Raw genomic sequence first — 22,129 nt, forward strand, 5'->3', positions numbered from 1 at the left:
ACCATCTGAGCATCTGCTTCCTGGGGAACCCACCAGACACTTGGGGGGCACAAACCAGAGCAATTGCAGGGGTGACGGTGCTGCGGAGAGAGAACGGGGGACATGACAGAGCCTGACTCGGCAGGAGGGACAGCCCTGGCTGGATGTCAGGTGTGCCCACCTCCTCTGAGAGGTGGCAGGGCAGCTGAGACATGAAGGAGGAGGAGGAGTGAGCCGTGCTCAGCACTTCAGGGACCAGGTGCCAGGCAGTGTGAGAGGGAAGAGCATGTTATATATAGGGCAGCAGTTCTCAATCTGTGGGTCGCGACCCCTTGGACGGTTGAACGGCCCTTTCACAGGGGTCGCCTAAGACCATCCTGCATAGCAGATATTTACATGACGATTCATAACAGTAGCAACATGACAGTTATGAAGTAGCCACGAAAATCATTTTATGGTTGGGTCACACCATGAGGAACTGTATTTAAAGGGCCAGAAGGTTGAGAACCACTGCTCTAGGGGAAGGAAGGGCTGACTGTGGCCAGACCCCAACCTTGAGTGACAGGAGAGCTTCAGGCGGTGAGCCCCGGGGCTGACACTGCCTGGTGCCCCCCCCCCACGGAGTCCAGTGTTGCTTCTACTGGAGTCCGAGGATGGCCGTCCCGTCTGTGGCACCGTCTCATGGGCCAGCCCAAATGAGCCCCAACAATAAACCACGGCAATAATCGGTCATCGCCACAATTTCCGGGGCGGATTCACAAAACGCGCTGACCCTGTCGGGACGGTGACCTAAATGAGACAGGCTCGGGGTGACGGCCGATTGGGGCCACTCGGAAAAGCAGGCTGGGACGCAGGACGGCGACAGTGACATCGCCACGTTACCTGCTCTAATTTGTCTCCCAGTGTGAGTCACTCGCAAAGCAAGTCACTTGTTCCTCTCCTCACGAGTGGTGGTGACACACTCACATGTCACGACTCCCCAGGTCAGAGCGGCTTGCCCGGAGCTGGGGCGGGAGAGGGATGAGGGAGTCTCTGAGACACACCACAGTCCCACAGCCCACCTGACCCCTGGCTGTGGGCAGGAATCCCAGAGAGCCTTTCCCTAAATCAGGGTTACCAAATGGAGGCATTTCTGTCCGCCGGGCACATCTGGCGACGTCCGGGCACATTTTCTTTCCCTCTTTTTAACTTATCTTCATTGTTGAAAGTATTACAAATGTCTGCGTTGGGTTTCTTCGTTATTTTTCCCCCCACACCAGCCCCTCCCAAGCCTTTGCCACACTAGTGTCTGTGTCCATGGGCTTTGCATATATGCATATAAGTCTGGGCACATTTTCGGGTGTCATGGGGGTGCGGGGTGCTATTCGCAGCTCATCGGCAGAGGCCGGGGGTGCTGCTAACCACCCAGTATGCACAGGACACCCCAAACCCAAGCCTGCTTTCGGGCGGGCGCCTCCCGATGAGCTTGCTCCACACGCCCACCGGGCTTCCTCCGTGTGAGCCCGCAATCGCACGCACAGCGTCAGCGTCTGCCCCGTCCTGCTTGTTGTAGCTACAATACCAAGAGAGTTCCTTCAACGAGAGGACTTGCACCTTGAAGACCGCAGACTGTCCCTCTCGGGTAATCGCCTACGACTGGGGTACAGACCCCGCCAGAGAGAGGGGGGTGGGCAGGATGACCCTCCACCCCCAGGGAGGTCCTCTCCAGACGAGCATTCCTGTGCTAATAATGTCAAATGTGGCAGAGAGCTGCATTTTAATTAATTTTCGCCCCTTTCAAGATCACGGTTATTATTTTTAAAATGCCGATAATACCAAACACATGTTGCAAGCACACAGCCAGCTGTGGCCCTGGAGACCCGGGGACGTGTCAAGTCATATGTCATCGGGGTGGTGGGAAATCAGCCCCCGCCCCGTGTCCTCTGGGACCCCAACACCCTTCTCCTAGGCCTGCTCTCTCTCTGCCACCAGCCGAGCCCCCTTCCTGCCCTGCTTCTCTCCTCCCACCAAGCCCAAGGCTCCCCCCAGCTCCCTGCAGAAACTGAGAGGGGGCGAGGTGTCAGACTGCAGGAAATCCCGGTTTAATTACTTTATTGTGAAAAGGGGGGAGGGGGGCAGAGAAAAGGTGAGTTCTCTCATTTTGGAAGAATGCTTCATTATCTGCCTTCGGAGTGTGAAACACCTCCGGCTGCAGGCCTCCTGAGTTATTATGTGAGATGCTCCAGTGCCTGGGCATTCCCTCCCCACACCTCCACTCCGCCCGCCCACCCTGCGGGTCCAGGGTGACCTGTCCCCATGCCCCGCAGCCCCTTCGAGGGCTCTTGCCCTCAAAATACTCCCCCAGGAGATTGCTCCCAGAGGACCTTGGAGGATGTCTGGTTCCAGGTCCACCAAGCAAGACCCATGCCTCCTGCACCCTTGGCCTCCTGCCCTTCTGCACCCTTGGCCTTCTGAGCTAGAACAGAACCAGAGGCACCTGCCCTGGGCAGCACGGGTGACTGACAGGTGAGCCTGCCCAGCTCTGCCTACGTAACATCGTCTCCTCTTGGACATGACCGAGCAGGTGCCCACCGATGAGCCAAGTGAAACCTAGAGAGATGACCTGGCTTTTCCAAGGACGCACGGCAATTAGGAGGCAGGGTCATGGGTGGTGGGGGAGGGGACAGGAGGCTCTTGCCCTCAGCCACACCCCATCTTCCGATATCTGTGTGGGATCTGTCCCAGGAATGGATGATCCCCACCGTCTCCTAAAAGAACCCTTCACAGATATCCCCTTCAAACCCCGGGGCTCCCGGGGCCCCTGGATCACAGGGCACCATCCGGTCCTTGTGTCCCAGACAGTGGCCTCCATCCCCACAAGGCATCTGCCTTCAGGTTCATCACCCCCAGGTTCAGGGTTGGTCCTTCCCCAGCTCTCAGATGGTCCTGCTGCTGCTGGGTCCTCCCTAGGGAACAGGGGCCACTTGACCATCTGGACCCTTCCTCTCCACCGCCGCCCTCCCCTGCAGTCATCACTGCCCCCCATTCCAGGTCACTGAAGAGCAGGCCAGGCCTCGACTCCACCATCTATAAAAAAAAAACCAGCCCAAACCTGTTTCCTTCTCATTTGTGGAGAACTTGATTGCATTAACCTTTCAAAGGCCTGAGTGGGGAGTTTCTCGAGGACAGGCCTGTAGAACAAAACCAAAACCGAACACTGACTGGCACTCTTGTATGTTGTATGATTAACTCACTCAACCCTCCCCACAACTCTGTAACATAGGTACTATCTTGTGCCCATTTTATAGATTAAGAAACTGAGCCACAGAGTAAAGTCAAGTAACTTGCTTGAGATCACATAACTAGCCAGCGGGGGAACTATGAACAGATCATTAAAAAAAGACTGGACAGGGCAGTCAGAAAGAGGGAGAGTTATAATTGCTCATACAGGAGCTGTTTCCCCAGGAATATTTCCAGGGAAATGAAGCCCCCTTTTCATTCTCTTAAGTGTCCTTGAGTTGGGAGAACAAAGCTGTATCTCCGTCTAGCACATAGACTTGTTAGTATATGGCCACCGTTAGTACATAACCATCATCATAATAATCATATCACCAGAGGATATTTTTCCATTGATTTTTAGAGAGTGGAAGGGAGGGGGAGAGACAGAGAGAGAAACATCAATGTGAGAGAGACACATTGACTGATTGCCTCCCGCACACGCCCCGACCAGGGCTGGGTATCGAGCCTGCAACCGAGGTACATGCCTTCAGTCCACAACTGATGCTCTATCCACTGAGCCAAACCAGCTAGGGTGTAACGATCATATCTTGATGATCTCTTCCACCGGGCGATTAACGCTAGCTGCTGGAACAAAACACTCCCCAAATCTCAGTGGTTTAAGACAAGAAAGATGTGCTTTTCATTCCTGTCACCATCCGGGCGGATGTTGGATAGGGAGCCTTCCAAGTGGGGTCCCAGGGTCCAGGGACCCTTTGACGCTCAGGTCAGACTCTGCCAGGCTCAGGGCCAGTGGAGGAAAAGGAGCAAGCACACAGCGTCCGGAGGACATTTCACCGGGCACTGCATTGAAGTGGACCAGCTCCACCCATTTTCCATATTCAGAAGCTAGTGGGAGGCCACCTACAAGAGAGCCTGGCCAGTGTCGGCTTCCGGGAGCCTAGGAAGAGACGAGGGGATGGGGAGCACCTAGCGGGTCTCTACTGTCCCAGTTATTCCACTTCAACATCTTCAACTGTGTCCCCATTGCATGCCCCCAATGGTCCATCTTTTTCTCTTCAAATGTGATGCCCGGGATTCAACATGCTCCTCTGGACGCTCGGGCCAGAGGAGCCTGTAGCATCACCTCCCCAGATCTGGATACCATATGTCTAGGAAGGCGGCCTACAAGGATTTTAGCGTTTTTAGCAACGGTCACACGGTTGGATCCAATTAGGCTTGTGGTCCACTGAAACCCCCAGCTCTCTTTCATGTGAACTGCTGCCAACGGAGGGCTCTCTAATCTGGTTCTTGTGCTTCTGAGTTTGAAACCACATGAAATTGAACAGCCACAGTTGAAAATCTTCCATCGTGTTGGGTTTGGCTGAGCTCTTGGGTCTATGGAGACGAGCAGGGATCCTCATGTTTGCATCCGTCCACCCCGCTTCGCTCCCTGCCTAGCGTCATGTTTAGACTTCCTTGATCTCTAGTCAGGTCACTGATAAAAATTCAGATGAGGACGGGGGCGGGGCCTGGAGCACCGCTACGGCTTGCAGGGAGCCTTTGATGGATTCTTGGGTTTGCCGTCTACACCCTCTGGGAATCTGCCGAACAAGACGGTTCCCCAGCTCACATTTACTCGTTTAACCAGACAACAAAGTCCAACAAAACCTCATTCATTTAGAGCGTGCTCTTTGAAAGCATCTAATTTCCCCCAATATATCATCCTTATTGAATTCAACATGCTATAAGCCCTCACTATTCCGTGGTCACGGCGACTTATCTGAAGCCACACAGCTTATTACTAACAGAATCCAAGCCTGAATGTAGGTGTCCTGGATCCCAGTGCTTCCTACACCATCAGGAATGTCATGGGCACACAGCCAACCAAGAGAAAACCAAGCCACATGGTCCCGCAGCAGAACCCACTGCCCAGAGTGGCACCACGCGGCTGCTGGGGCCTCCTCTGATGAAACGCCCAGAGACTTTCCAGCTTGAAGCGTCCCCATCAGTCCACTGCTTTGCCCTTCCAGTTGGAAAGGCAAGAGGGATGGCTGCCAGACAGCATGCTGGGTAAACCACCTGGAGTCACTCAGGTGTGACCATGTCACGAGTGTGGGCATCATGTGCTTGGGGAAGGCCTCCTGGGGGCCCCCCAGGACACCACCCATCAAGGTCCACCTCCACACAGCTCCTAAGGTCAAACTCAGGAGGAAGGCTGGTCTGAATCAGTGAAAGCCCTCAGCCACAGAAAGCTGCCGGAGAAGGAGGGATGCTGGCGCTGTTTCCACCTGCAGAGCAGCTCAGTGGAGTGGGCGGGGCCAAGATGAGGTTCTGCGGGCTCTGATAAGAGTCCCCCCTAATCCGCACAGTAATCGCTTCCCAGTCGATGACTCTAAGGGCCTGAAAAGCCTGTTTCCTCAAGGAAACCCCAAGTCTCCCCCATCTCCATCAAATATCGTTTCTCTCCTTAGTTCCCTGGGCTAACCTTTTTTCTCATAGGAAATTTATGGGGAAACCTAAGGCATGGTGAAATTATTCTGAGCTCTGAATAAGGGAAATCCCTGATAATTACCACACGTGTCTGTGTGTGTGTGTGTGTGTGTGTGTGTGTGTGTTTTCAGGATCTTACTAGAGCATAAGAGAAAATGATCCAAACTGTGTGTGTGTTTTCAAACTCCAGAATCATGTGTCTTTTGTTTCACGGCTTTCCGCGCTAGCGTGTTCAAGCAGGTAGCTTTCTAGGTAGGAGTCAGACACTGGCTCTGTTTGCTCCTGTATCACCTCAGTTCGTTGTCCCAGCAAATATATGAAACAGGGAGAGCGCGTTAGTCCCATTTTACAGATGGGAACAGTGAAGCTTCAAGAGTCCCACAGTGAGCGACACTCAGCTTTCTCCAAAGCCAGGAATCACACTCAGGCCCGTGCCTCCGGCAGACGTGGCTTTCTGAAGGCTACCCAGGCACAAGGGCTGAAGCTGCGGGCTTTTCAAGGGGCCAGGAAAACATGGGAACCTTAAAGGAAAAGAAAGGCATTGGCCCCAAAACAGAAAGAGCTACAAATCCTATTTTTACCAAATGTTATTTAAATATCTACAAAATCGCATTGGTAACTGGCCAATGGTAATGTAAGTTAATTCCCAAATAGTTATTAAGGAATATCGTAAAGTTTATATCACAAGAATAAATCTTTTTTTTCCCTCAGATCTCAAAGTTATAAAACGTTATTCTCTTTCCTCCCATAAAATTATATTTAATGTAGGGTGTGTGCGCGCATTGTAACACTTTTGATAACATCGAGGGTGGGAACCTCCAAAAATAGGGGGTGGCTTTGGGGCCATGGATTTTAGGGCCTTGCCTCATAATTCCTCCGCTGCACTACACTGTGCATCCATCCAAGTCCCTACTTCTCGGTCCCTAAGAGGAAACCTAAGCCTGTTGTGCTTTGTAATTTTACATTCATTTACTCCTCAACTTCTTCTCTACCTCGGCTTAGAGGGCACACCCAAGTTGACTGTAAAAAACGATATTTCTTCATAAATAGTTGACAGTAACATGAAGGCTTTGGGCTAAGTCGGAGTGCCCCAGGGGACATCGGATTGTTGGCTCACTCCCGGTATTTCACGATGACTGGGAGGGGCTCCGTCATGGTTCAACAGTAACCTGGCCCGGAGCAAAGGGATCATTTTGCCCCTCAGGGCACGGACCAGGCTTTTTCCAGGAGGAGCTGGGAGAGTCGATGGCACGGCAAGTCTGCCAAACTCCAAGCCCACCGACCTGCTGCAGGAAAACCGCATGCGATGGCCCTGTTTCCCGGGGGGTGGTGTCCTGACCAGGCGTCCCCGCTGCCAGGAGGCTCCCTGCCTCTCCTGAGGCCTTTGTCTCCATCAGGAGCCAAAACGAACGGGCAGAACCAGCTTCTGGATTTAGAGAAAGTTCCAGGGAACCCAGCTAAGAGAAGACGTTAGGGGGTGTGGGTGTGGTCAGGGCTGACTCACCTGAGCCCTGCGAACCACCACCTGAAACAGATACCAACAGCACCTGATATTTTTAGTCTTTTTTGGAAGATACTTTTGAACCTATGCCGTGTGACATACCATCAAGCCCATTCGGTTTGGGTTTTTTTGTTGCTGTTGTTAATCCTCACCCGAGGATATTTTTTCCCATTGATTTTTAGAGAGAGTGGGAGGGAGAGGGAGAGAGAGAAACATCGATGTGAGAGAGACACATCGATTGGTTGCCTCGCCAATGTGCCAGGGCCGGGGATGGAACTTGCAACCCAGGTACGTGCCCTTGATCAGGACAGGAATCGAACCCATGACCCTTTGGTGCGTGGGCTGACGCCCCAACCATTGAGCACACTGGCTATGACCCTCATGCCCATTCTGGAAGCTCATGAGGCAGAATACTCTAATTGCAATAAATAGAGGAGGCTCAGAGGCGTTAAGCGACTTCCCCAAAGCCACCCCTCGATGCAGCGGCAAAGCCTGCACTAGCCCAGGCCTCTATGGATAGCCCTTTTTTTGAGTCCTGCCAATGGCTCTCCCACATGCGGTCTGAGCCTCCCACACGCCTTACCAGCTCACATCCTCCACTTCGGGACACAAAAAGCCCGAGACACAGGCCTGCTGGCAGGGGCCTCAAGTGACCCAGGCTCTCACTCCAAAACAGCGTGTGTGCATCTAAGACTGGAACCTGAGATGTGCTTCTCATGTTTGCCCTTTGGAGGAGACCAGGAGCCTGACTCACGGCTGGGAAGGTGCGGCCACACCCAGGGCCCGTCCCTCCTGCCACCCACAGTGGGCCTGCTGTCCCCAGCTTGTGGGCACAGCAGCTTGCTGGCTGGCTGGACCAAGCCCCATTCTCCATACTTTTGAAACTGAGCACCGTGGCTTCTGACCCTATGTCCGCTTCTCAGGTGGGAGCAGCCAGCGGCATTTCTGCCCACCTCGTGCTGCCATCACAGGTGAGTCACCCAGACACTGACACTCACCAACACAGGCCTCTGCCTGCTAGGAGGTGAGCTCCCCGAGGACATCTCTGAAACCCTTGCCATGTCCCCTTGAGCACCTCTCCCCTGACCCCTCCCATGTATCCACTCCACAGGCATTTCGGGAGCGCTCCCCCGAGGCACGGCTTGTGTCAGGCACGGGGCCAGTCGGTACCTTCAAGGAGCTCAGCACCAAGTGGGCAAGATGGACAAGGAAACAACTGCTATTCAAACTGATTCATACGATGGGAGAAACAGGAAAACATGTTTTGCACACATGTAACTCCGGAGGGCTCCCTGGAGGAGGCATGGTGGAATGGAAGCATAAAACCTGATCAGATTCCAACTGGGGCTCTGTTGGGTCCATCTGGGCCAGCCCAACGAGACAGAAACTCTTACCCAAGTTCATGCCAGCAGGTACCATCTCCCGGGACTAATACAAGAGTCTCCAGGAACCTCCTCCCTCTTCCTCCCCCCGCCCGCCCCCCAACGATGGTAGCTGGACCATCCCCTCTCCCTGGTTGGTGTCAGAATTTCCCCAGAACCAGGAAGCGGAGGCAGCCGGGAATGTTCTTCCATGAAGGCAGGTGAAGCCCAGAAGTGGGCTACTCAGGACAGAGTGGCCATCGGGGGTCAGGGGGATGGGGGCCAGCACATAAGCCACCAAAGGGCAGCTCTCCAGGCCCCCCGACGGCAAGATGCCGATGTGGCCTGGCTGCCTTCCCAGAGGATGAGACACGCACAGACTCAAGGCCAGCAGCGTGTTATTCCAGACGCCGGGCTCCTCTCCACAATCGCGCTGGAGCTCAGCTGGGCCCACTGTCTGCACACAGGGAGGAGGCCACCTCCCCGCCGGCCGCCGGCAGCGTGAAACCAGCAGCTCCGAGTTTCATTTCAGCTCCATCCTGTGACTAACTGCAGGCTGGGGAGCATTTTGGCCCAGCCGGCTGGCTCCTTCCAAGGCCCTGAGGCAGACGCAGCCTGGCCACTGGGCTCCGGCCGGGGGAAGGGGACTTGGGGCGGGGGGGTCCCAAGAGATCTGACAGAGAAGGGGCCATGGTAACCACACGGATGGGTTCACACACAGAATTACTTGGGGGCAGGAGGAAAGACAGGGAACCATTTATTCTTTGCTTGTTACACATGCCGGGCTTTACGCACATTATTTCAGATCATCTGGGCCACACTGAAAAGTGTGATTTGTCCTCAGTGACAGGTGAGGAAACTGAGGCACAGAGAGGCTGAGTAACCTGCCCAAGGTCACCCAGCCCAGTGACGGTGCTGAGGTCAGCCCCCCTGCTCTCCTGTATAGTCGCCCGAATAAAAGTACCTCTTCCATCGCACCCCAACTCTCTTGCTTGGAAAAGCTTCTAAAATTGTCCTAAGGGCAGAGGAGTGAGGAGGGAAGGAAGCGGGGGGCGGGGGCGGGGGGCAGGAGCTGGCTCAGGGCTCAGCAATGCAGTCGTTCGGGCTCAGGCTGGGGAATGCCATGCGCCACGCTCGGGGTGCGTGGGAGGATGGCGATGGTGAGAGCCTTGACCCAAAGGAAGGGGCACCTCCACCGTGGGCTCCCCTAGCGTCCTGTCTGTGTCCACTGGCCACTCCTGCTCCGTCAGCCTGCACCCTCCCTCCTGTGACCCAGAGGGGACCCCGCAGGGCACCGGGCACCCTTGTGCATCCAACGGAAGCTTCCGGCCCCTGGCTCCATCCCCCGCATCCTGCCAGCTCCGTGGAGCCAGGTGGCACTCTCTCCGCCCGCCTCAGAGGCGGCTGGGAACGCCGGTGCCTGGCTCGGGGAGGCTCCGGGCAGCCCCGGTCACGGATCACGGCACTCAGCCATCGGATTACGGGGCTCAGATGAGGGCGGCTTGCATAGCCGGGCCTGCTGGGCTGCAGCAAGGCCGGGGCCGTCCCTCTCTGCCCGACCCGTGGGGCGCCAGGCAGCCTGAGGGAGCCGTGGACAGGGAACAGGAGCTGAGTTGGCCTCAATCTTTCCTTCCAGCTGCCATGCAGGGCAGGGCCCTTGGGTCTGGAGGTGGCCTTTCCTGGGGAGGAGATGGCTCAGCGTGGGGGAGCGCCTGGACGCGTACCCTGGCCCGGCCTGCAGGGGTGTCGCCTGCTCTGCGGACGGAGTCCCACCCGGGTCGTGCTGAGAGTGAATCACTTGGACAGAGACTGGCAACTGGATCCTGCAGACACTCCCAGGCCGGGGGCCAGGAAGAAACCAGGTCAGGCCCCTGGAAGCCGGCCACTGGGAAGGAAGGCAAAGAGCCCACGGCTGGTGGAGTGTCTCCTCCGTGCTGGGCACACTCGCACACGGGAACTGTCACTCCTCAAGGGCGGGGAGGGGGGCTCTACCTGTTTCAAAGATGGACCGAGACAAGGAGGACTCTGTGGTGGCTGCACAGGCAACAGGTGGCACGGCTGGGGTTCTAATCCAGGTGCTCCATCATTTATACCCATGACCTTCCGTACAGAGATGCGAGGGCGGCCTCCAGCCACCAACACCCCCCTCTGCACCCCGACCCAGGAGCACAGCAGCACACAGCAGCACACAGAAGCCACCTCCTGGGAGAGGCAGTGCGCAGGGTAGGGGAGACCCCGCTGCCTGAGTTCGAATCCCGGCTCTGCACGTATGAGCTGTGTGACTGCGGGCAAATAGCTTAGTGTCTCTGTGGCTTAGCTTCCTCCTGTGCGACACAGGGCTGTGGATGGTCCACGTCAGACCTTCGCTGTGAGGGTGAAATGAAGGGTTCTGTGTAACACATTGGGGCCAGGGCTTCCACGCTGTGAGTGTTCGGTACATTTCAGCCATTATTATTGTTAGTATCGATATCGACCGGAACCTCAAAGACCTACTAGTAGCTCCTGCCACCTGCCCTTCCTTCACCCAGGCCCTGCGCTAAGCCCCGAGCAGGAGCACGTGGCCGATGGCTCGGGCAGCCCCGCCGAGGGCGCTGAGACAGGCAGGAGGAGGGCTGGGTGACTGAAAATAAACAGTCATCAGCGGACCACACACTTCACCTCTCCCCCGCCCACTGCGGAGGGGGCAGGAGGAGAGGATGCAAATTCCTCAATCGGGGTTCAGGCAAACTTGTTTTTCTTCTTCGAGGGTGAGGAGGCCACATGGACTCGAACACGAGCACCCACACCACCACCCTGAACATTGCCTAGTCTCCACCTGATGCGCCTGGGGCGGAGCCAGGAGCTCAGAAGTGTGGGAATCAGCGCAGGCTGGGAAACCAGGGGTGGGCACGGAACGCACAAAGGGGGTTCCACAGGCAAAGACACCCCAACGCTCCCGTCCGGCCACTCCTCCAGGGCTCTGGCCTTGGGGGGAGCCACAACTCAACTTGACCTCTCCCCCTCCGCCCCCAGGGCCCAGGGCCCAGTGCTCACGTGGCCGGGGGAGCTCTAAAAGGAATACCGGGTCAAACACAGATCCCTCCATCAGGTCTCTAGAGACGGGTCCTCTTTTCCTTCTGCCCCGGACCACGCCCACCACGTCCAGACCATCTGAGGATGTTGAAAGTCCATTTCATTTATTTATTTATCATTTTTAAAATATATTTTTGTTGATTTCAGGGAGGAAGGGAGAGGGAGGGGGAGGGGGAGAGGGAGAGGGGGAGAGAGAGAAACATCAATGATGAGAGAGAATCATTGACCGGCTGCCTCCTGCATGCCCTATCCTGGGGATCAAGCCGGTAACCCAGGCATGTGCCCTGATGGGGAATCGAACCGTGACCTCTTGGTTCATAGGTCAATGCTCAACCACTGAGCCACACTGGCCGGGCAAAAGTTCATTTTACTTGGAAGACAATACTAGCAATTCTCCCCTCCCCCACCCCCTTCCTGGCTGGCCTCACGCCAGAATGTGTCTCTGCAGGTTACTCGGTTCCAATGTTTCACCCACTGTCCCTCCAAGGGAGTCTGTCTGTGTCCCCGAGAGCCCCATGTCGCAGCCTCTTCCCTGCTCCTTAGATGCCCAGGACACAGTGGTCTCAGCGTCCCCTCCACCCGCACCCTCCAGGCGGAACACCCAGCTGCGCCCTGCAGCCGGGGCGCCCAAGCATTCATTTGCTCCCAATTCTCAAGGCTCACCTCCCTCAACTTTGTCTCCACCCTTCACTGCTCCCCACAGCACCGCAAATAATGCCCCGTTTTATATGGAAAACGCTAAAACAGGATCACACCTTTTAAAAGATATTTCCACCTCGCAGCCCGAAATCCGACTTCACCTCCCTATGCACACACCCCGTGCGCTACCAGACTTCCCTAAGCCCCTTTAATTGAAAAGGCATGATTTCGGCTAATTGACAGCAGATGGGTTCGGCTGCAAACTGCAAAGGCGCATTTGTTGAACGCAATTTACAGCAGCGAGGCAAAACTTTCTCCGTTTTTATATCTTTCTCCGAGCTCCGCGGCCAAAACAGCTCAGCAGAAACGAGAGGGGGGGAGAAAAAGTAATTAGTGTTTAATTTTTTAACAATTTTTAACTCCCTTTTTAATTGCTTTACATAAACCTGCGCTAGAATTTTACAGCCTTCAAATCTCTGCCTAAGTCTGGCCCTTGTTTCTGGTTTTAATTACAGGGAGGCTTGTCTGGCACATTAAATTAGAAGAAGAAACACACACGCACACACACACACACACACACACAATTGCAGAAATATTTTGCTGTTGGACTCCCAGTAAAGAGTTAATATGTCAGCGCGCGAGCGGGAAGGGAAGGCCCGGCCCGGAGGGTTTGGGGGATGCAAGCGAGGACCCGGCGCTTCCGCATCACGACTGTGTCCACAGGAAACTCTCTGAATTGTCATCGGGAGTGAAAGGGCAGTTCTAAGACTGCATGTGACAGCCCCTCACAGCGCACGGCACCTCGTTGCTGCTTCCCCGTGTAACGGGCTCCCCAGCAAAGCTGGGCCTGCACAGACCCGACGGGTCTCGGTTCCAAGCCAGGGCCCGGCTCCTAAGCCCGCGTCTCCGCAGCCCATTTTGGGCAGGACAGATGGACGCCAGAGAGAAGTGCTTGTGGAGGAGGCAGAGGGGCCGGACCCTGCAGTGCAGGGTGGATGGGAGGGAAGGGACTGGGGAGCAGATTCGGGCGCATGGGGACCGGCGCCTGCGCTGGGGGGTGCCAGCCAAGCCTGGGCCAGCGCTGACCACTGGGCCACTGTGCTCTTAATACCCCGTGGCTATTGAAACTTAAAGGAATGAACATAGCAAAATGTGGAATTCCCTTCCTTGGTGGCGCACGTCCGCTGCTCAACAGCCTCACACGGGTGGGGCTGGTGAATGCATTATTCTGCGCCAATACGGGCATTGCCACCTCCGCAGACAGTTCTGCTGGACTGGGATGCCCGTGTGCTTGCCACTGAGGGTGTGGCCCGTGATCGGTGGCACAGGCGTCGCCCAGGAGCTGGCTAGAAACGCAGGACCTCGGGCCTCACCAGTTCAAGAGCTTGTATGCAGCAACCTGGGACAGGCCTTGGGAACGGCATCATGACAAGATCCCGGCAATCGGAACACACGTTCGGGGGCCCATCCCTGAAGCAGCTGGCTGGGGCCTGGAGCGGAGTTCTGGTCCCTTCATGGTGTGCACCGCGGGGAGGAGGGCGTGCCCACGGGGGTGAGGGCTGGTGCGCCATGAATGCCCTCAGGACACCCACCCCGCAGGGCCCCGCTCCCCGGCTTGTGTTCATTAGTGCCGAGGCCGCAGACCCCCCTTGGCAGCCCCTGCCCACACCCGCCCTGGGCTCCTCCGGGGCTCCTGCTGGGAGGCGGAGGGCTGCCTGGCGCAGCTGGGCGGGCAACTCGGGGGATGGAGCCAGGCCAACACTGACTCCCCACACACATGGTCATTACCTCCCCAAACCCAGAAGTTATTACAATTAAAACACATTGCAGGGGGGCGTGGGGGCTGGGGAGGTCCCTTTAGGAAGGAACACTGGGATTAAGAGAAATTAGAGCGGTTGCTGTGGCAACCCAGCCCGGCCTGGGCCTACCCTGTGATTATTTCAATGGGAACGGGATGGGGGCCTACGGGGCTGGGACAGGGGGTGCTGGGGAACCATCCCCTGCTGCACGGGTATCTACGCTTTTCCCCTCAACACGGGACACAGCAGCCCGGGAAATTGCCCCGAGGCTGGTCCCTGCTGGCTTCCCTGTTCTCCGTAATTACCGCTCAGCCTGGGGACCACTGTCCTATACGAAGTCCACACCCCGGGCCACCGCCATTTCTCTTTCTTTTCTTTTTTTTTTTTAAATTAAATTCTTTATTGTTGAAAGTATTACATATGTCTCCTTTTTCCCCCATTGACCTCTCCCGCCCACTCTGGCCCCGTTTCCTATCGGCTCCGCGCGGGCGACCAGGAGACCCAGTGACACCCACCCATCCCTTTCTCTCGGTGGCTTTGAAGCCGCCTGGGACAGGAAGCCCAGGTGTGTGCGGCGGGACACCGGAGTGACCGGGAGCGGACACGCCTGGGAAGTGGGCCATGGCCATGAGCAGGATGCAGGTTTGTGCCGGGGACACCTCCTGGCACCAACAGAGGACGAGGGTCCCTACAGAGCTTTGCCTGGGTGTGTCTGTGAGATCTGAGGGGCCTGTATAGACACGTATGGCCTTAGAGGTGCCTGGCCACACCCCTGACTTGGGTGGGACCTTGGGCCGCTCACTCAACATCTCCACCTCACTTCCTTCTCTGAAAACACCAGCTGGCAGTGTCATCATGAGGACGTGAGATAACGGACCTCAGACGTCTGGCTCTGTGGTCATTAGCCTTCCTAATTTTTTTTTCTTTTTTTAGAGAGAGAGGAAGAGAGAGAGAGAGAATGAGAAACACTGATGTGAGAGAAAAACATCGATCAGTTGCCTCCTACACACATCCCCACCAGGATAGGGTGACAGAAGAAGACTAGACTTTGGATGGTGAGCACACAGTACAATATACAGATGATGTATTACAGAATTGTACACCTTCAACCTATATAATTTTATTAACCAATGTCATCTCTACACATGCACACACAGAGAAACACATATACACACATATACATATACATACATACACACAAACACATATACACAGATACACACATACACACGCACACACACACACATACACACAGAGACACATATACACATATAAACACACATATATACATATGTATATACACATACATACACACACTTACATGCATACACACACACACACATACGCACATGCACGCATATATACACATATACACACACGCATACGTGTCTATGAATCTTCCAAACAGACAAATTGGGAATGCACAGAGAGACACATATACACACATACACATATATACATACACATACATACATACACACAAACACATATACACACACTCACATGCATACACATACGCACATGCACGCATATACACACATATATACACATACACACACACACACATACATGTCTATGAATCTTCCAAACAGACAAATTGGGAAGCGCTCCCATTTTTAAAAGACTCTTCACCTGGCAAGATGCTCAAACACAGCCTTCCTCTCTGCAGCGGTGGCCAGCGGATGGGGCTTTGGATGGAAAACTTAGCGGCACTGAGCCGGGAAAGGAATTTTTGGGTCATATGGTAGTTCTATTCTTAACATGGTGTTATATACAGATTTTGTATCTTAGAAATCCACATCCCGGTGCGCTCGGACGGGGTGCCGAGCTGGCGCGTGCTTTTCATCACAGCAGCGCTCTGTTTACTTTCCTGCCCTCCCCTCGGGTCGGCGAGCTCAGGGGCGGCCCAGGTTGGACCGGCTCTGAAAAAGCTTCAGGTGCGGAGTCCCCACACAGATCCAAGCCCCAACATCCCGTCATGTCGCCCAGAGTTTCTACTGCTCAGGTCTTGGAACAACGGGTGAGGCTGGGCGGGAGGGGTGGGAGGAGATGGTGAACCCAGAGGCCTGGCTGAGCAAGGCAGGCAGCCTGGCCTTGTGAGGGGTTTTCTGAAGCAAGGGAACCCCAGTTACAGTCCTAGGCCCTGAGCACACTATCAGCAAAGCAGGTTGTGCACAGGGATGGGGGCTTGGGGGGGGGGGAGCAGGGAGGACCCTGTGTCTAGGCCCCCTCCCTTCCCCTGCACCTGTCGCTTTCAGGAGTAGCCTGAGCCCGGTGGCTTCAGACACAGTCTGTGCTGCAAGCGGCACTCGCTCTGTCTGCTGGGGAAGAAACAGGCCCATCTGCGAACACAGCCCGTCTCCTTCCTGGTGAGGTGACAGCGGGCCGGGCGCAGCAGGGGGACTGGAAGGTGCTGAGGGGGAGCTCTCCTTCTCCCGGGGGAGGGATGAAGTTACTATTTAGTGAGGAGGAAGCAGATCACCTCCTGCACCCCGGGGGGGTGGGGGGGGAATGGGGTCCTTCTCCCTGAGCCCCAGTGTCCCTGAGGTTAAAGTCGCCCTGGAGTGCCAGCCCCTCTCTTGTCTGCGCCCCACCCCCTCAATGCCACCCCAGGCTGAGGCTGGTGTCCCAGGGAGGCTGCCTGAGGTGGCCCGCCTGCCGTGTAACCCCGACAGTGCTGAGGGCTTAGCAGGGCTGCCTGGTATTATGACGGTTATTGGTTAGGGGCCCTGGCCCTCGGCTAGGAGATCAAGCCTCGGTCCTGCTTGGGAAAGAACGCTGAGCTGAAGGATTCCTGACGGCCCTCTTGCCTCCCACGTCCCCATCCCCATCACTGCCTATTTCTGCCCTTGCAATTTATCAAGCTAGTTTAATCTCTCTCTCTCTCTCTCTCTCTCTCTCTCTCTCTCTCCTCTTAGAGGACAAGACTTAGGGCACACTTTTTTGTGTGCCTCTGTATCTCATGTATACAGCAAGCACTAAATAAATGTTTATTTGCCTAAACACATCCTTTACAGCTTCACTGGCTGTTTGTCCAACCAGAACAGACTCTATATGGCTTCCAGGATCCCGGGAGGCAAGGGATCCCGGCCCCTCCCTACCTCTCACCTCTCCTTTTCCATAAATTTTCCCCAAGGAGGCTGGGAACTTGCTACACAGCTCTGCCTCACACCCTTTAACCACAACAGAAAATGCAAACAAGCCCCAAAAGAGGAAACACATGCACACACACGCACATGCATGCACATGCACACACGCTCACACGTGCGCACACATGCACACACACACACTGGGAGAACTGGAGGGCTGCTGATGTGTACACATATCATAGGGGTTAGCATATCCCAAAGGCTCCTGGACAGAAACCAAACAGGAAATCGAGAATCATTACCAAATGCACTTCCCCTGCTCACCCTGCCCCTGGGGGTGGGTCAGGGATGCGCAGCCCCAGCTCACTGGCTGGAAGCAGCAGGAGGGTGGGGCTCTGAAGGATTGATTGGCATTTCCGCCCCCTCTCTTCCCTGCTGACCTCTTGATAGGGTTTCTCCCTAGCTGGCTGATGGGATGGGAGGAAGCCTCTTTGCTGCTGACACCACCACCCCCCCACACACAACAGCAGAAGCAGCTTTTGCACGCAGGCCTCCCACGGTGTTGGAGCGGAAGGTGGCCTGGCCAGCAGCTGGACTCCCTCCCCCCAGTCCACAGAGAGCTGGGTGATGGTCCTGGCTTGGGGATCAAGACCTCCTGCTCTTACGAAAACAGATCTAAAATTTTGGCATCAAAATAAAATATGTTCCGAGGAAGCAAGCAACCCTCAAGAGTGAGACGCAGGCCACAGATTGAGGGAAAAGGTCTGAGCAGATGCGGAAGCCGCAGTGACTGTGAGTTCGAGCTCATCCTCCCCGGCTCTGGGCTGGCTGCCTCACCAATCCACCCGAGGTCAGCTTGGCAGGCCAGGGGGGTCCCGTGGCGACTGCTTAACCTGCCACAACACAGGGAAAGCAGACAGACAGACAGACGGCACATAAGTGAGTGGGAGGCTGTGCTCCAGTCAGACCTGATTTATAGAAACAGGACGCTGGCCAGATAGGGCCCACGGGCGGCAGGTTTCCAACCCCGAGGCATAGATCACAAAGACACGAGAACGATGGGAAGCTGGGCTGACCTGGCTCAGATCTCAGGCTAAGCTGTGTCACCTTGGGCCAGTCACTTGATTCCATCCAGCTCAATTTCCCCTTTAAAGCAGGATGATCACGCCTGCCTTACCTGGTCCCCGTGATGATAAAATGAGCTAAGGAAACGCGACTGGTGCTTGGCCACGGCTGGCTGTTTATCTTTCTCATTAGAGGGGATGGGGGTGGGGTGGCTTTGACCTTCTGCCTTTGTTAGAAAAGCGCCCCTCCACCCTCACCCATATGGACAACGTACTGCATGGCCATGGCTTCCAGTTTGGGAATACCACCAACCAGAGAGCAGCGATGTCACCTACACCTATACCCACACCCACACCTCTACCTACACCTACACCTGAACCTGCACCTGATAGCCACCCACCAGACACAAAACTCCAAGCTCTATCAGGGCCTATGGGACCCAAAAAAACAACCCGAGATGTTTTTCTGACTAATTTAGCCCAGGAAGGAGGCTGCCAGTAGGATACAAGGCAGGACCATTCGTTCTGGTCAGCAACCCAACCTCTTTCAGGAGAGACTCGCCATCCAGCTTTTTAGGAATTTTCTAGAATTATTGGGGCAGGGCTGCCATTAGAACCAGTCCAGCCTGCACCCTCTGCTCCTCCCCAAGGCACCCAGAGAGTCATCGAAGTCCAAGGGATCAATCAATCGGAGTATTGCCCCTAAATAATTGCCCAGTGATTTGCAAATACCCTTTTCAAGGACAATGGTCAGCAAACATGTGGCTCACAAGCCGCAGTTTGCCAACCACGGGTCCAGGAAGAGGCTGTCTGGGCGTCTGAACACACACATCCCGAGTCCCTGAGTCTTACAGATAGAGAAGAGATAACTGGGTCAGGACCAAGGTCATGGCAGACAGAAGGAGGGAACGGGGTCTCTCACTCCTGCCCCTGCCCAGGGCTCCTTCCAGACCACCCACTCTCTGTTTGCATTGGTCCTCCAACCTTGAAACCTGACACCCTCCGCTGGAGGAACCACCCATGTTTAAACAAATAAACACCCCACCAGTGACCCACTCCCTGGTGGCATTCAAATAAATGTCCCAGGAAGGAGCATGGGAGGAGGGGAGGGGACACTGGGCCTCCTATGGCCTGCCTGTCAGGCAGCATCCCGGCCGGTGCTTCTGTACAAGACTAGCAAGGAGACCCCCCAGAATGATGAGGGGCCCCATGAGCTAAGGGGGTTCTGTAGGTGGCCTCCTGGAGATGTAGCAGCTGCTGGGACTCAGGGAAGAAGAGAGGGGCACAGTGGGTGGTGCCCAATCGAAGGGGAAGACCTGCCTGGCTGGCATGGCTCAGTGGTTGAGCGTTGACCTATGAACCAGGAGGTCACGGTTTGATTCCCGGTCAGGGCACATGCCCGGGTTGCAGGCTTGATCCCCAGTGTGGGTCCTGCAGGCAGCTAATCAGTGATTCTCTTTCATCATTGATGTATTTATCTCTCTCTCTCCCTCTCCCTTTCTCTCTTTAAAATCAATAAAAATATATTAAAAAGGAAAAAAAAAGAGGAAGACTTGAGATTTTCTCTGAGGTCTGGGTTCCGTGGCTGTAAGCCCCTCTGGCTAGGGAGGGAGGGCTGAGTGCCTTGTGGGGGCGGATGGGTGGGTGAGTGGGAAGAGCAGGGGTTCTCCATGGCTCACAACACTTACCTGTAGCCCCGAGACTAGCCTGCAGTGACGAGGGGAGCTGTGGGGAGGGACAGGAGGGGCCCACAAGTCAAAATTCTCCTGGCCTGTGACTCTGGAGAAAACCACTCCAGTCCCCGGTCTCCCAAGATGTGGACAGCGAGAAGGGCAGCCTCGGCTCTGGCCCTGGGAGGTTGGTCCGTGGTCCCTAGTGAGAAGGGTTTCCAAACGTATCTGGGAAATAAAGGGCAAACCACAATCCATCGCCGCGTTAAGAGAACTTCAGGTCCTTCGCAGACCTCCCCCATCGGAAGAAGCGGGGAGCAGAGGTGTCTCAGCTGGACCCCCGTGGGTTTAGGAAAGTGTGGACGAGAGTGACTGTGCTAGAAAACCAGGCTGCGCATAAGGAGGCGGGGGGAGGGGGGCAGGGGGAGGAGACCACGTTTCAAAAATAAACACAAACCCCAAAATAAACACTGTTAATGGAAGTGACTAATCAAGGGAGTGCTGAACTTGGTGGTTCTTGATAAGATACAGGGGGAAATGCACTTGGAAAAAATAACAGATCCCCCCCCCTTTGGTAAATACAGTGTGGGGGCGGGGGGGGGGGACTAGGGTTAGTGCTTGGTTTCACCCTCAGCGGAGGTTTAACACCCGGCTTCTCCACCCTGGCACTCTGGACATTGGGGGCTGGATGAGACTGGGTCGTGGGGCCTGGCCTGTGCACTGTAGGATTTTGAGCAGAACCCCTGGTCTCTACTCCCTACATGCCAGTAGTACCCTCCCCCCTTGCGGTGACAACCAAAAATGTCTCCAGACATGGCAAATGGCCCCTGGCATGGGGTAGGGGGGCAGTCACCCCCTGGCTGAGAACCACTGGCTGAGAGTGAAAGCCGCCTCAGAAGGGCCAGCCAGCCAGCCCACGGGGAAGGAATGTAGCAGCCCGGGCCTTGGAACATCTGCTGGTCACCAATGGCTGTGTGCCACCAGGACCACTGCAGGAAGCACCCGCTGGCATCCAGGCCAACATGACCAGGACCTGTCGGTTAGGAAAGCCCTAAGAATGACGTCTTTTGCCTGGCCGGCGTGGCTCAGTGGTTGAGCGTTGACCTAGGAACCAGGAGGTCACAGCTAGATTCCTGGTCAGGGCACATGCCCGGTTGCAGGCTCCATCCCCAGTGTGGGGTGTACAGGAGGCAGCCAATCAATGATTCTCTCTCATCATTGATGTTTCTATCTCTCCTTCTCCCTTCCTCTCTGAAATCAATAAAAATATATTGAAAAAAAAAGAGAGTGACACCTGTTAACAGGCAGGTACGGAGCCCGGGGCCCCCACGGCTCTGGCAAAGCCGTTGTTCTTGATCTCAAAGTGGCCTTGGCTGGGAAGGTGATGGACGACGGTCCATCTCAATGAAGAATTCTGCAGAGCAGGGGTCTTGGAGATGCCAACTGGAGCCCCGTGGGCAGAGAGCCACAGAGGGAGCCGTACGCACATAGGAACCGGGGAAGTCACTTCTCAGACACCAAGCTCCTTCGGCAAGGACAGAGGCTGAAGACGGGGCAAGGGGCTGGGAAAAGGGTCATAAAGACAGTTTTCCAAAATCCCTTGGCCACTCGCAGCTCCCTTGGCCTACAAAGTGTGCAGTGACCTGATCTGTATGTAGCACAGGTGTCCCTTTAGTCGGGGCGGGGAGGGTTATCCAAGTCATATTAGCAAACCATTGACCCCCTTAGACGCTGTCTTTGCCGGCAGGTCCCATGGGGAGGATCCCAAACCACCTCTAGTCCAGGTCACCCCTGGTTCCAGAAGGCAGTCACATTCCATGCCACCCTGGCCCCCGCCAGCCTGGTCTGCGCGCCATAAATCTGCTCAGCAATCCTCTCCACGGGGGGGTGAGGGGGGCCTGTTTACCGCCCTCCCAAGGCCCGCCCACAGGGGGTCTGCTGGGTTGGAGGGAAAGGTGAGGGGCAGGCGATCGATGGGAAAAGGTGGGAAGGCTATTGGGCTGGTTGGTCCATCCCGCCGGAAGTCCCTGCCTTTCTCTCTACCTCTCCCCGCATCCCCTCCCCCCAATTCTAAAGGCCACCACGGAGTCATGTCCCCTGCTGGCCCGAGCTTTCCCTCAGCAATCGCTTACACACACACACACACACAGAGCTGTAAATAGAGCGGAACTGGGAACGGGCCGGGGCCGGATGACGTCTCCCCTCCCCAGAGGGCCCAGCATCCCCATGGATGGCTGGTCCACCCCAGCCCCTCTCTTTCAGAGCAT

This window comes from Myotis davidii, unplaced genomic scaffold (assembly GCF_000327345.1).
Source record: "Myotis davidii unplaced genomic scaffold, ASM32734v1 scaffold172, whole genome shotgun sequence".
Classification (NCBI taxonomy): Eukaryota; Metazoa; Chordata; class Mammalia; order Chiroptera; family Vespertilionidae; genus Myotis; species Myotis davidii.